The 12,555-nt window shown below is 37.8% G+C and overlaps 1 protein-coding gene and 1 long non-coding RNA gene across 6 annotated transcripts in view; one reads left to right on the top strand and one right to left on the bottom strand.

The window, feature by feature from the left end:
- Positions 1–12,555, bottom strand: part of LOC114486868 (uncharacterized) — a 108,669-nt gene that overhangs the window by 9,943 nt on the left and 86,171 nt on the right. The window lies entirely within an intron of this gene.
- The window catches only part of LOC102993308 (phospholipid-transporting ATPase FetA-like), a 99,144-nt gene that overhangs the window by 6,253 nt on the left and 80,336 nt on the right, over positions 1–12,555 (top strand). The window lies entirely within an intron of this gene.

Raw genomic sequence — 12,555 nt, 5'->3', positions numbered from 1 at the left:
GGGCCCCACTACCAAAAAAAAAAAAAAAAAAAAAAAAAAAAAAATGACAAACATTAAAATGTGTTCAATCTCACTAACAATCATGAAAACTGAAACAGCCAGATATAATTTTGTTTTTGCCCATCAGATTGGCAAAAATAAAAAATTATGGTACTACTCAATGGTGGGAAATATTCTCTTATCCTTTTGGTGATAGTGTAGATTGGTACTATTTCTGGGGTCACCCATCAAAATTTTAAAATGCAGACCTTATTTTATTTTATTTTTGACTGCATTGGGTCTTCCTTGCTGCACACAGGCTTTCTCTAGCTGTGGCGAGCGGGGGGCTACTCTTCGTTGCGGTGTGCAGGCTTCTCATTGCAGTGGCTTGCTGCAGAGCATGGGCTCTAGGAGCACGGGCTTCAGTAGTTGTGGCACGTGGGCTCAGTAGTTGTGGCTCACAGGCTCTAGAGCACAGGCTCAGTAGTTGTGGCACAAGGGCTTAGTTGCTCCACGGCATGTGGGATCTTCCTGGACCAGGGCTCAAACCCGTGTCCCCTGCATTGGCAAGCGGATTCTTAACCACTGCGCAACCAGGGAAGTCCCCAGAAATGCAGACTTTAGGACCTAGCAGTTCTCCTTATAGGTGTCTAATGTACAGAAATATAAAAAAAAATTTTTATTGGGGTGTAGTTGTTTTACAATGTTGTGTTAATTTCTACTGTACAGCGAAGTGGAGTTCCCGGTGCTATACAGCAGGTTCTCATTAGTTATCTATTTTATACATATTAGCTAGTGTATATATGTCAATCCCAATCTCCCAATTCATCCCACGCCCCCCTTCCCTCTTGGTGTCCATACGTTTGTTCTCTATGTCTGTGTCTCTATTTCTGCCTTGTAAACAGGCTCATCTGTACCTTTTTTCTAGATTCCACATATATGCGTTATTATATGATATTCATTTTTCTCTTTCTGAGTTACTTCACTCTGTATGACAGTCTCTAGGTCCATCCACGTCTCTACAAATGACCCAATTCTGTTCCTTTTTATGGTTGAGTAATATTCCATAGTATATATATACTACATCTTCTTTATTCATTCGTCTGTCGATGGGCCTTTATTTATGTTTTTAATAAATAAATTTATTTATTTGTTTATTTACTTTTGGCTGTGTTGGGTCTTCATTGCTGAGCACAGGCTTTTCTCTAGTTGCGGTGAGCTGGGGCTACTCTTCATTGTGGTGCATGGGTTTCTCACTGCAGTGGCTTCTCTTGCTGCGGAGCACAGGCTCTAGGGGCACGGGCTTCAGTAGTTGTGGCATGTGGGCTCAGTAGTTGTGGCTCACGGGCTCTACAGCGCAGGCTCAGTAGTTGTGGCGCACAGGCTTAGTTGCTCCATGGCATGTGGGATCTTCCCGGACTGGGGATTGAACCCGTGTCCCCTGCATTGGCAGGCGGATTCCTAACCACTGTGCCACCAGGAAAGTCCTCGATGGGCCTTTAGGTTGCTTCCATGGCCTGGCTATTGTAAATAGCGCTGCAGTGAACATTGGGGTGCATGTGTCTTTTTGAGTTATAGTTTTCTCCGGGTATATACCCAGTAGTGGGATTGCTGGGTCATATGGTAATTCTATCTTTAGTTTTTAAGGAACCTCCATACTATTCTCCATAGTAGTTATATCAATTTACATTCCCACCAACAGTGCAAGAGGGTTCCCTTTTCTCCACACCCTCTCCAGCATTTATTGTTTGTAGATTTTTTGATGATGGCCATTCTGACCAGTGTTAGGTGATACCTCATTGTAGTTTTGATTTGCATTTCTCTAATAATTAGTGATGTTGAGCAAAACAAAACAAACAAAACACCATGTAGATGGATGTTCATTGCAGCATTCTTTATAGCCCCAGAAAAGTCAGGCAGTAAGGAAATGGTTAAATAAATTATATCTACTTTAGAATTAAGTAGGTATATGTTTATTTTCATGGAAAGGTTTCTAAGACTTACTGCTGAATGCAAGAAGTAAATTACAGAATAATAATATATGATCCCATTTGCAAAAAAAAAATTCTGAAACTATGTCCTGTATTTGTATAAATGTGTGTAAATGCAAAGGAAAAGTTATGGAAAGGTGAATACCAAACCATTAACAGTGATTGCCTCAGGAAGGGAGAGTGGGATGCAGTGGTGGATATTGTGAAGAGGGACTTTAATGTTTTACTTTATACACCTCTGTCTTGTGTGAATTTTTAAAAACGAGAATGTACTAATGTATTATTTGTGGAAAAGAACTTTTTTAAAGAGAAGAAAATAACCTGAAATATCTCATGTCCCCTTACTTCTACATAAAGACAGGGTAATCTGATTCTCACTGTGTGTAGAGCCTCAGTCCCTAGGCTTTTTGGAAGCTATGCAAAGGGAAAGAAAATATGATTCCCATCCTTCAAGATTATAGACTAACAAAGAGTTAAGATTCCCAGTGAGTGGAATGGCAAAAGGGCAAAACTACATAAACATCATGGGGAAATAAATTATTTTTTTCAGATAACAAAATGTATTTTCTAATCAGCAATATTTCTAATTTAGATGAAACACTTTCTAACCTTAGCAGCTTAAAATAACAAGCATTTATTACCTCACAGTTTCTGAGAGTTAGGAATCCAGAAGCAACTGAGCTGAGTGGTTCTGGCTCACAGTCTCTCATGAGGTTTTAGGCAGGGGTTGTAGTCATGTGAAGGCTAGAGCTGGAAGACCCCCTTCCAACATGGCTGACTCAGCTGGCTGTTAGCAGGTGGCCTCAGTTCCTCACCACATGGGCCTTTCCATAGGCTGCTGGAACATCCTCATGACATGGAAGCTCCCTTCTCCCAGAGCCAGTAATAAAAGAGAGAGAACAAGGAGGAAGCAGCAGTGCTTTGTATGACCTAGTCTCAAAGTCACTTGCCACCATATTCTCTTTGTTAGAAGAGTCACTGAGTCTAGCCCATGCGGAAGCTCCACTTCTTGAAGAGAGGAGTACCAAAGAATTTGTGGATGTATTTTAAAACCAAAGTACTGGTGATATTTGAATTCTTGCATTTTATTTTGTGTAATTTTCCTTCTTTTTACTTCTTGCTCTTGTTATGTCTGCCTGTATTATCCCTTGAATTCTTCTAATTCGTTGTGTCTGGTCTTCTTTGGAGCTATAAACCAGTCATTCTCCATATTACAATTGTGTGTAAAATAAGTTAAAAATAGATTCTAAGTGCCTAAGAAACTTCTGTAAGTGAAATACTTAACTTTAGTGCATAGATTTCACGTTGCTACCTTGGCTGTTCATTGGTTACTTGTTGCTTACTGCCGGCTATCTGCCAAATATGAACTTTATGGGTGAGGGGTTGTTATAATACAGAGTGACTGCACATTAGGTAACACAGAATAGAAGAGGGCTTCCTCTCTCTTTATATCTTATTTCTCACAGCTTTTCTCCCACATTTTTCCTGTTACTCCTGGTTATCCCCTAGTCGTTGGTATACATTTTTATATTAATCATAATACGGTGGTTAAAAGCACAGGCTCTGAAATCAGACTACCTGTGTTCCATACTGGCTTTGCCACTTATTCGCTGAGTGATGTTGGGCAAGTTACTTAGCCTTTCTGTGGCTTAGTTTCATCCTCTGTAATATGGAAATAATAATACAATGGTATACAAATCGTAAGGTTATTTTAAGGGTTAAATGAAAAAAGATATGTAAGTGCTGACAACACAGTGAGCTGTGAATTAATGTTACCTCTTTGATTATTAAATTTAATAATAGAGTTCTCCTGTTGCCTACATAAGTAAAATGCCTAAGCGTTTAGTTCACAGACACTTGTCATTAGTTTTGGCTGTCCAGTGGCCAGCATGCCTTTAATATGTTTGCTTTCATTCTCAATTAAGTCCTTAAGGAGTTTCAAATTCAGACACCTTTGGCATGAACTAAACCCAACATAATAAGGAAACTAAATCTGCTACTAAAAAAGTCACAGATCCAAAGCTACTTATGTATAATATTTCATTTCCCATACCACTGTCTTCTCTCTGAGCATGACTACTTGAGGGTTTGCCACGCTGTTACTATGAGACCAACCAAGTACTAAAGATAGAAGTACTAGTACAGGCCTTGTAAGCAGGTATTTAGGAAAGTGAATACCAGTATCATGACACTGTACAACTCCAGGGACACAGTTCCCATTGTGGTCTGTGAATGGTGACCACTAAAGATATGCAGTGTACAACCTGGGTGGCCACATGTGGTGGCTCAGGCAAGATAGCCGAGGAGATTAGACCTTCGTTTTCTTGAACAAATGGGAGACACTGTACAGAGCAAAAAGAATCCCTGTGGTTAAAAGTGGAGAAATGTTCAGCCAAAGGATGGGAATGGGCCTTCTGACTCCAGGGGTTAGAATCAAAAGGCATTATTCCCAGGTCTGTTTTTTTCCACTTACTATTTCTCAGATCCTTAGTTTTCTCAACTGTAAATGGGTAATTATCCTTCCCTATATCTCAAGCTTAATGAGTTGATTTTTATAAACCATGAAACCTAAACAAATGCAAATGATGAGATTCTCTGTTATTTCTTGTTATAGTTTTTGTGCTAAGGAAAAACAAAGTCTTCAAAAGGTTTGTGATCTGTGGTTTATTCATGGTTCACAGATTTAAAGGAGTTTTTTAAAGAACACTGAGTAATCTAGCTCTGATGATCAGATGCAAAGAGCATTACTTAATGTTCTGTAAAAAGAATGAGGAGGGTTTGTGAGAGTATGAAATGAAGAGAGATGGAACAGGTGGGGGAGAAAAGTATAACAGTTAAGAAATTTTTACTCCCTTAGTTACTGCTGTAGTGCATTAAATCTTTTCCTACTAAAATAAAAGATCCAGCAGGTTTAAAGCTATAAAATGAAGTTTAATGAATTGTATAACTATAAAATTCTGAAATCCATGGGTTGGTAAGACCAAATATATCTTTTAAGAAAATTTTTTTTTCAATTTCTTGGTCATCCCTTTGAGAGAGCCAACTACTAAGAAACTGCTTGACCTCCAAAAGATCCAAACAAGGAAATCTTTTTTTTTTAATTTATTTTATTGAAGTATAGTTGATTTATAATGTTGTGTTAGTTTCTGATATACAGCAAAGTGATTTAGTTATACATATATTTACTAGTTTGCATCTGTTAATCCCAAACTCCCAACCCATCCCTCCCCACACCCCATCGCCACTGGAACAAGTCTGTTCTCCATGTCTGTGAGTCTGTTTCTGTTTTGTAGATATATTCATTTGTGTCACATTTTAGAGTCCATATATAAGTGATATCATGTGGTATTTGTCTTTCTCTGTCTGACTTCACTTAGTATGATAATCTCTAGGTCCATCCATGTTGCTGCAAATGGCATTATTTCATTCTTTTTGAGGGCTGAGTAATATTTGATTGTATATATATACCACATCTTCTTTATCCATTCATCTGTCGATGGACATTTAGGTTGCTTCCATGTCTTGGCTATTGTAAATAGTGCTGCTATGAACATAGGGGTGCATGTATCTTTTTGAAGTATAGTTTTGTCCAGATATATGCCCAGGAGTGGGATTGCTGGATCATATGGCAACTCTATTTTTAGTTTTTTGAGGAACCTCTATACGGTTTTCCATAGTGACTGCACCAATTTACTTTCCCACCAGGTTCCCTTTTCTCCACACCCTCTCCAGCATTTGTTATTTGTAGACTTTTTGATGATAGTTATTCTGACTGGTGTGAGGTGATACCTCATTGTAGTTTTGATTTGCATTTCTCTAGTAATTAGCAATGTTGAGCATCTTTTCATGTGCCTCTTGCCCATCTGTATGTCTTCTTTGGAGAAATGTCTATTTAGGTTTTCTGCCCATTTTTTGATTGGGTTGTTTGTTTGTTATTGAGTTGTATGAGCCGTTCAAACAAGGAAATCTTGAGTAACAATAAAATCCTGGGACCACAGAGGTCTATGCACAATTACTAAGCTTTGACAACTTATTTACTTTTCTGCTTATCTTTTCCCTTTGTATCTATCATTTTAAAAAATGTTTCAAATTATATCCGTAAAGTTTTTCATAACTAGATACAATTATTCATAAGTAATAAATTTTTAATTAATATGACATATCTTTGATTTAAAAGGTTATGTGTTTATCAAGGGAAAAAATGATTTGAATCTGTTTATACCAAGACTTTCACTGCTACTGTAAGACAAATGCCACTTTCCCCATTAAGCTTTTCTTGACTTCTCTACTTACAATAACTCCTCCCTCAGAACCATTTTGGCGTTTTGTTTACTATCCCCTCCCCCATTTTTATCATTTTTGCATTATATCTGTTTGTATCATTAGCTCTAATTATCTTCCCCATTCACGCTCTTAATCATTTATGTATTTCACTATAACATGTACATGATTGGTTCTTTTTTTGTCCCCAGCTTTATTGAGCTATAATTGACGTTTAACACTGTATAAGTTTAAGGTGTACAGTGTGATTATTTGATATACATATGTAAATTGCATATAAATTTGATTTGTTTGAATTATGAAATTTTATGTATTCAGCCTATGGTTAATTGCCTTTAAGAGCCTTCTCTTTGTAAACTACATTTTGTTTGGATCCTACCCATTTCCCTCTCTGTTCCATTGTATTTTTCCTCTTTCACCTGAAGTTTGTAGGAAGTAAATGGTGACTGAGAGGTCAGTTGTTCCTCCACCTTCATCTCTAAGATCTTGGAAATAGGAAATTAGATTTACGACTGAGAATTAACTGGTAACATCAACACAAATCAAGGCAAAGCTACCCAACAATCACCCATAAAAGTCCGGCTGGACAGATTAAGAGTTGACTAAATATATTTGTCTAAAGAATATTCATAGAAGTGCTATTAGTTAACAAAGACAACATAGGGAGAGTGAGAAGCATACTTCGGTTGTGCCTGTGCAAGTACTGTCCAAGGGAGAGACTGTAGTCCACAAACTTGAACATTCCTCTCTCTGCATTGTGGCCTGATGTTATTAAATGTTTAAAACACACAATTTAATTTCCTTACCTCTAATTCCCTGTTGATTAAGCAACCTTCTGATTATGATTGTTTTCTCATATAGGTGTTTTTCCTAGGAGAAAATGTCTGAATGTGCCAAAGTAAATATTATAGTCACTGGGGCACTTAACCTATTTCATTTCAAATAATCATCTGCCATTCTGGTTTTACATTAGCCTCTAAAACCTTATTAATGTTAATGTGAATTATGGATTCAGTCTCCATGAGCAGCCAAAACCAAATTCCTGAGTCTAAAAACTGAAGTCCAGATCCTGGACTTTAGTAAATCCACCAAGATAAATTACACTTTGTTGATTTTTACCTCATATATAAAAACTGTCAAACGTAACGCCTTCTCCCCATCCCCATTACAAATGCCTTAACTCATCTATTCATTATTTTTCCTCTGTATTATAAATAGCGTCTTATCTCATTTCCTGGCCATCAGTCAAGCTAGACTCCATTCTGATGCTGTATCTTTCTGAATCACAAGTCTGATCATGTTAACTCACCTTTTAAAGTATTCAGTGGCATTCTGCAGTGTACCTCACTCCATGCCATTTCATATGTTGTTCCTCACCCCTGCCTGGAAAACTCTGTCTACCATGTTCACTAAGCTAACTTATATTCATGCTTGAAAACTCAGCTCAGGATGTGCTCCAAGAAACGTTACCAGATCCGTACAATCTGTTTTAGATGTTCCACTTTTGCACATCCACAACACACTGTCCTTACCTCTGTCATACTACCCACCACACTATATAGCAATTTTTTCTTGTATGTCTCCCTTACTATCACTTCAAGGCAGTAATAGGATAGTGTCTGATCCTTTTCTGCATTCCCTAGCCCTAGGGTAATACTTGACGCATTTGATTAAAGAATTAGTGAACCTCTCTATAACCTTATTCACTTCATTTAAACTTCAAGTTTCTGCAGTCTCCTTTCATTTACCCCAATCTGTATTTTCTTTTTGATCTTTGACCATTCATCCCTAGCCACTTTTGTTCCCACTTTGAACTTGTCATGTTCTTCCTCTGCTTCTTCAGAGCCTTATGGCCAACCAACCATCATGTGTGTGTATGTACGTGCATGCATCCATTCATGAATGAGATTGTCAGGTGTCACTAAATTAGTGAATATCATTGTGGTGTGTAATTCTTCCCATAGAATAAAATATAATTGAATAAAAATAAATTAATATAAAATAAAATATAACTGAAAAGGTAAGTAACCTCTGGGTCTTAAATGAAAATTACTACATAAATGATAGCTAATAGACACACACAAAAAGATCAGCCTCTTTGAGATGCAAATTCTAGGCAGTCAGCTAGGCTCACCCACTATCTTACTGAGTACTGCACACTAACTTCACAGAGCACCCAATTCAGATTTATGCTTCCATAAAGTCACTCTACAGTGTGAGCTTTCAAGGTTGCTCATGAAAGCTGACTTTACACAACTATTAAACCTGACAATACCAGGTTTACAGAACTACTTTTATATGCTAGGCTTGATGATGTATTAAAGCAAATATAAATTGGGGTTTTTTGCCCTCAGAAAGTATACAAGTGTTTCCTTTTATTCAAAAAACTCATGAAATTATACCTTCTCTAGGACACCCTGATTGGAAAAGGTAGTGAATGAGTGCTCTCTTTACAGATACATTTTAAAATTATTTATTCAAGTTCAAAAAAGTTCCATTGGTTGTGATTACATTGAATTTATGGCTTAATCTGGTGGACAGTTTATTTTTGCAATGTTGAGTCTCCCTATTCAGGAACATAATATTTCTCTGTTAATTCAGGTCTTCTTCTGTGGCCATCTGTAAAACTTTGTGGCTTTTTGTATAGATCTATACATTTATTGTTAAGCATATTTCTAGATGTTTTAAATCTTGTTGCTATTTAAATGGCACTTTTTCCATTTTTTTTTCCAACTGCTTTCTATAAGTATCTAGAAAGGCTATTTAGTTGTAAATTTATTTTGTAACTAGGCACCTTACTGAAATCTTGTTATTTCTAATAACAAGAATGATTCCAAGACTGGAAGGGGCAGTAGAAATTATCTTGTCCAACCTTCTCATGTATAGATGAGAAGACTGAGACTCAGAGTAGTCTTAACAGGGTTGAATTAGAATCTTAGATCTCCTGAGTCTCTAATCATTGTGTTTTACAAAATATCATATTGTTGTGAAGAGGTGAGAGAGTGAGACTGAGACAACAAACTGCCAAGGTCGGGCCTCTCAAATCTATATCCTGATGTAGTCATCACCAATCCAGGGTTTACAAATTTGGTTCAATTTACAGCTTGTCCTAGGAGTGACCAGGTCCCAGGGGATCAGTTCACTCTTTTCTTTCTGGAAAGAACAATTTATCAACAAAACAGCTAATTTAGAAGTTTCATCATGGGAATTCTTGTAATGTTCAGGGCGTTGCCTTCTAGTGGTCACCTCTACCCAGGAAACCAAATATGAGATCCCAGAATTACAACAAAGAGAACTGGATGTAGCTGTGTGGTATTTACATTAAGATATGGTATTCTGATAGTGTGATAGTCTGTTCTGTTCTAGTGATATTTCTTTCCAAGTAACTCTGATAGGCATTGTAATCATAGAAACTTTTCCCCAGGCAGTGGTTGAAATAGTGATAAATGTTTCAGTCTTTTCTGTTCTAAAAACTGTCACTTCTTCACTCTGTCATGACTAGCATGTTGGTTTTAATAAGTAGAGCTTCTCTTAGATTAGTTCTATTTTAACTTCATGCCTCCCTTTCTAGAGAGGGACCTAAGCTCCATGCTGAGATTTATTTAGGCTGTACTTTAATCTTATCAGCACATTTTAAAATCATCTCTTAAGCAGATTACTTCAGAGAATATTTCCATAGATGGTTAAACATTCATGAATGTTGAATTCTTGTTAACTTTCTTTCAAGGGCATGGGTGAGCATGTTTAAAATCTGGCTTGCAAATTCTACTATACATGTCTTTTTGGAGCCTGTAGCTTCCTTATCAAGCACCACACAGCTTCCTGAGATCAACGGTACAACTGACCACTAAGCATAGCCCAGAAGTCCATGAGAAGTTACTGAAATTCAGGGTTGTCAGGATTCTCTGTTAATTAGAGTTGCTTGTAAGAATAAATAATTGTGCCCACCTGCTCAATCTGTTGTTAGAACTGCAATGAGCAGAACTTTACTCTTGCTTTAGACAACATTTGTCTGGGTATGCCCAACCAGTTCGGCTAGCATATGATTTGGATTTGTTGGACTGGAATTGAAATATGTAGAGTAAGGTTATTGTAAATCTCTGAGAGATAAAATAGAGAATTGAAATCCCTAAAAGGGTTTGAGGTTGAATAAGATTGCAGTGGAGTGCATTTAAGAATCAGGGCAAGACAGGGAGATGAGGTCAGTGCTTTGTCTCCGCCTAGAGGGGTGGGATACAGAGGGTGGGAAGGAGACGCAAGAGGGAGGAGTATGGGGATATATGCATATGTATAGCTGATTCACTTTGTTATACAGCAGAAACTAACACACCATTGTAAAGCAATTATACTGCAATAAAGATGTTAAAAAAAAAAAAGAAAAAGAATCAGGGCAAGGAGCAAAGCTAAGATGTCTGAGATCTGTGCTGAAAAACAAGTAAGGTGCTCATAATTCATTTTATTGGTTGCTGCTTAGGTAGTAGGTGGATCAGCCAGATTTCAGGGCTCAGGACCCTGGGGGACAGCACCCAGTACATTTGACCACATTACCACATGATGGAAGGTGATGATGAGTGAAGAGTAATATATAAGGTAGCACACTCAAGGGCTGGATGCTTGTTCATGTCAGTGCTCACCAAATGGGAAAAGATAAAGGTAGAATTTAGGCAGGCCCTACTGTTGGTGCTTGCTTGCCTTCAGGGCTTATAGAAGTCAGGAGAAATTTAATGAATAAAGGAATTCATAAATAGAGCTGTCTGAAAATGTAGAGGCTGTCTTGAGAGACAGTGATTTCTTCTTCACCGGAAGTATTTAAGCAAGGTGGCCAGGGTTGCTGAACACAGGGAATGACAGCTCTGGGTGGGAGGATGGACCAGATATCTCCCAGTGCTTTTCCAATTGTGAAATTCTGTAATTTTCAGAATCAGAGTGACCCTGAGAGGCCATGCAAGATCCAGGATGGCTCCCAGCCCAGATATTCCTGGTGGGAGTGGAAGGCAATGTGATTCTTTTCACTTGGGTTTAGTTTAATTGAGTCTGATCCCTCTGTGACTCTCCTTAGACCCAATAAAACCCCATATGATGTGAGAAAACCACTTGACAACTGTAGTTGGCATTGTGATCCAGGGATGTTCCCAGTTTAGTCTCAAAGCCAGGGTTTCCTGGGGACATATGGGGAGTGGGAACCTCATACTGGAGTGACTTAAATTCCCACAGTTTGTTGACCTGGTAGCATTAGAAATGTTCTGCCTTCTGCTGTGAAGTAGAATAATGGAGCACAGACCACCAGCAGGGAAGTGACATGTGGGGCCCGAAAATCCCTCACTGTTTAGATTTGGCATTATGTTAGTCACAGACGCTCCCCACTTTTTTGGCTGCCATATTTATATCTAACGAAGTAGAGCAGCTAAGGGGAATGTGTCTTTGGATTGGTTTTAACTGTGAGATGTACAGATCCTGGAACTGACTTCAAACACCACCAGATAAAGTGTTTGTATTCTTTATGGCAATTGTCTTGATGAAGTTATCAGCAGGAGACATCTTGTAACATGTATTTTTTCAAAAAGGTTTTCCATGGTCTGATATTCTTAATGAACTCACCTGTTGCTGGTCTTTATTTTTTTTTAAGTTCAAAAAAATTTTTTTAACTGATCTTCTACTTAGAAGCCAGGCCCTGTGCTAAGGCTTTAGAGGATACAGAAATTAATCAGGCATGTCACACTTACCAATCTGATAGAGAAGATGAAATTCAAAACGATAATTATATACAATGGAGAAAAGACAACCTCTTCAATAAGTGGTGCTGGGAAAACTGGACAGCTACATGTAAAAGAATGAAATTAGAACACTCCCTAACACCATACACAAAAATAAACTCAAAATGGATTAAAGACCTAAATGTAAGGCCAGACACTATCAAACTCTTAGAGGAAAAAGGAAACCATAAACAAGATGAAAAGACAACCTTCAGATTGGGAGAAAATATTTGCAAATGAAGCAACTGACAAAGGATTAACCTCCAAAACTTACAAGCAGCTCATGCAACTCAGTATCAAAAATACAAACAACCCAATCCAAAAATGGGTGAAGACCTAAATAGACAGTCTACAATAGACAATCTACAAACAATAAATGCTGGAGAGGGTGTGGAGAAAAGGGAACCCTCTTGCACTGTTTGTGGGAATGTAAATTGATACAGCCACTATGGCGAACAGTATGGAGGTTCCTTAAAAGACTAAAAATAGAACTACCATACCACCCAGCAATCCCACTACTGGGCATATACCCTGAGAAAAACATAATTCAA

The sequence above is a fragment of the Physeter macrocephalus genome, chromosome 9 (assembly GCF_002837175.3).
Source record: "Physeter macrocephalus isolate SW-GA chromosome 9, ASM283717v5, whole genome shotgun sequence".
Classification (NCBI taxonomy): domain Eukaryota; kingdom Metazoa; phylum Chordata; class Mammalia; order Artiodactyla; family Physeteridae; genus Physeter; species Physeter macrocephalus.
The sequence above is the reverse complement of the archived record's forward strand: the minus strand, read 5'-3'. Positions and strand labels throughout refer to the sequence as shown.